This window comes from Caretta caretta, chromosome 4, assembly GCF_965140235.1.
Source record: "Caretta caretta isolate rCarCar2 chromosome 4, rCarCar1.hap1, whole genome shotgun sequence".
Classification (NCBI taxonomy): domain Eukaryota; kingdom Metazoa; phylum Chordata; order Testudines; family Cheloniidae; genus Caretta; species Caretta caretta.
Window position 1 is genome coordinate 10,432,232 of NC_134209.1, and position 3,228 is coordinate 10,435,459.

Here is a 3,228-nt window from a genome sequence, read left to right on the forward strand (position 1 = left end):
TTCCCATGCAAAGCTGCTTTGCCATCTCACAAGAGATGGGATCAGTGGTGGGCTCAATTGGCTCCTCTTGGCCTCTCGATGTCTGGAAGAGAGAGAAAGGGCAGGAACCCAAATGAGAAGAACAAAACCTTCAAGCAGGGTAGTTTTCCACAGCACAACCCCACCCTACTTTGCTGATGCTCATTGGCAACTTCCCTGAGAGCTGGCATTTCTTAAAGAGAGCACCCAACCCCCCGCAACCTCGGCTACCCTGTGGGCTGGCAATGGTAAAAGGGAGTCTGGGAGAATTTCTCCTCTCTCCACCTGGCTCTGATGAGTGAGGGAACCACATGCGAGAAGCTGTGTGAATGTAGGGCTCTGTGCAGTGGGATGAGATGTCCTCCATGGTGCCCAAAGGTGGGGTTGTCCTGCCTTTGCAGTGACTTCCTTCTAGTGAGAGAGATTTCAGAGATCAGCTCCGGGATTCTGCCCTGTACCAGTGTGTGGGAATGGGGCAGAAGTGGGGCAATGGTGCACTCAGGAAAGGAGTAGGGCTAAGGGGGGCCCAGGCTGCAGACACTAAACCCCTGCGTGCTGCGTTGCGGCCGGGCCGGCTCTGCCTGGCTGGGGTGGGGGCGAGGAGGCTCCGCACGTTGCCGTTCCTCATCCCCGCCAGCCACGTCACCACGACGAGCACCACACTGGGAACCTCTGTCCCGGGGGCTGATCTTCTCTGTAGGCTCTGCCTCCCCGCAGCTCCCATTGGCCGGGGATCGTTAATCCGGCCCTTGCCCTATTCCCCAGCCTGTTCCAATCCTGCTCTTGACTCCTGACTCCGGCTCCAACCCTTGGCTCCCCTCGGCTCGGCCTCCACCACTCTGAGCACAAGGCCCCAGAGCCACTGCTCCAACCACTGGGTCCAACCAGCCGTGCTTTGGCCTCTGACACCAGCGCTATGGAGGAGTCGTTCACCTCACTGCTTTCCATGTGTATGGCCCTGCCTTGGTCAGCGCTGGTTTTCATCTGCCATGGTGCTGCCCAGTGACATGGCTTTCTTTGATCCCTTTCAACTTCTTCCAAGTCTTCTCTAGGCCCGACTAATCGACATAATTTTGGGTCATCTGCTGATATCCACCTTGTTGTTCAGCCCCGGTTCCAAACATAAGGACATAAGAAAGGCCACAGCAAAGGTCCATCTAGCCCAGTATCCTGTCTTCCGACAGTGGCCAATGCCAGGTGCCCCAGAGGGAATGAAGGGACAGGCAATCATCTAGTCATCAGTCCCCTGTCCCGCATTCCCAGCTTCTGGCAAACAGAGGCCAGGGACACCAAAAAGTTGAGAAGCGTCTGTTGTATTTACCATAGCAGGACAAAGAGCTCGTCTGTGTCGGTCCCGGTTCCCTAGTCAAATGCAGAACCCGACACGAGATTTCCAAGCTTCTGCAACCATTTATAATATCTGTTGAGGATGTACCATGTGGTCCTGTCTGATTTCAAAGGCACTTCGTGAAAAGCTGAAACCAAGAGGAAATGGGTTGAAAACCCCGTGATGCTGATGTGACTGGTACCTAGGAAACCTCCACTTCCGATGGCCATTGCCCCCTGCTATTAGCTCCCCAAGAGTCTAAGGACACAAGAACAACAACTCCGCTTCTCCCAAAATAGCCCTGGACAGAGAGGAGACCCCATTCTTGCCTAACTTCCCCCTCTGCTGGCAGACACTCCTCCACACACCCGCACACACAGACGGTTGGGGGCACTTGTTCTTTGGATGGAACAGGAAAGTGACAGCGGCAGCCACATTAAACCATACAACATTTAGGCCGAGATCCACAAAGGGATTTCGGCTCCTAACGTCTCCTGAAATCCTTTGTGGCCCTGTGCCTTCATTCCTGAAGAGCTCACAGGGAAAAGTGTTACCCATGTGCCCTCATGGGATTTCCTAGGAGCTGATAACCAATCTCGGAGTGAAGGTCCCTGGCCTGCAATCACTCCATTCCAGGGAGGGCAGGTGATGAATCTTTCCCTACAGAGGGGAATCGTCATCATCATCATCCTTAATACCAACAGCCCTTTTCAGTTGGGTCAGGCCTTCCTTTAGAGACTTTCTGACCTTGATGAAGACAGTCTCCCCACACAGCTCTAAGGCTATGTCTACACTAGGAGCTCGGGATGGAATTCCCCTGCTCCCATACACAGATTGTGGGACCACAATGAAAGCTGGCGTGACCATCCTTCTTCCTTCAACGCTGTCCTTAGACTGAGAGGGACACATTCAAAGCTGTGTTCAGGGCCTGTGCTGCACCCCTGTGCTTCCCACAGAGGGCCAAACACACAGAGGTATTTCCTTACCTTCATACAGGCGGGAGATGCCATCTTCATTCACTGTTTCAGACAACAAATCACAGTAATGGTGGATAGTATTCCCTAGACAAACAATGAATACAATGGCTCTCATGGCTTTTCAGATCCTTTCCTGAAAACTGCTAATGATGCAGCCATTCTCCCAAGACACCTTTGGGAAATTCCAGACATTCCTTACATCTGTACACAAAGCATATTCGAGAAATCATCAGATGCCCAGAAGTTACTGAGAGGCTGATTTCCAAAGGAGATTGAATTCACATCCTGCTGGTTTCCCCTAGGCGCAGCCAAAGAATTGTTGTGGGCGGGGGAAGTTGGTGCAGTCGATTCAGCTAAGTTGCTCCCTTCATCTTGGAATACATGTTAATTCACACACACATGCACACACACACACACACCCCGTTTTAGGATTCTGGTGCTGTTGGAGGGAACAGAGCAGCCGTCCAGAAAAGGGCTCTGAAGGAAGCATTGAGAAAAGATCAAGTGAATTTGCTCTGCTTACCAATGAATCGGGCTGCTGAATGTCTTATTGTTGTCTGTGAGCTTTCCAGGTACTGTAAGGCCTGGAACAGGAATTTGGGGATGTGGCTCTCGTTGTTCTGCATCTAGGAAGAAAGAAGGAAGAAATGCACAATATACAAATGACATGTTCTTCCCACAGCGAATAGTCCAGGAAAGACAAAGCATATAACCAGGCCATGGCAACCGCCAATATGAACCCATACACCAGAGCAGCACCCCTCTGAAGTCCCTATTGTGTTCTCCAGAACCTCAGCTTTCATTAGAAAAGACAAAAGTTTGAAGGTCGGAGAATTGTGGAGAAAAATGTCAACAATGTGAATGGATTGTAAGTCCTGCCGAAATGAGCCAGCAGAGAGCCTGGAA

At 51.5% G+C, this 3,228-nt stretch overlaps 1 long non-coding RNA gene across 1 annotated transcript; it reads right to left on the minus strand.

The window, feature by feature from the left end:
• Positions 1 to 1,375: 1,375 nt before the first annotated feature.
• On the minus strand, positions 1,376 to 2,933 carry LOC142071727 (uncharacterized). The gene is made up of 3 exons (XR_012667915.1): positions 2,846 to 2,933; positions 2,332 to 2,406; positions 1,376 to 1,493 (listed from the first exon to the last, which is right to left on the minus strand). It is a non-coding gene; the product is annotated as an uncharacterized LOC142071727 (long non-coding RNA).
• Positions 2,934 to 3,228: the final 295 nt, after the last annotated feature.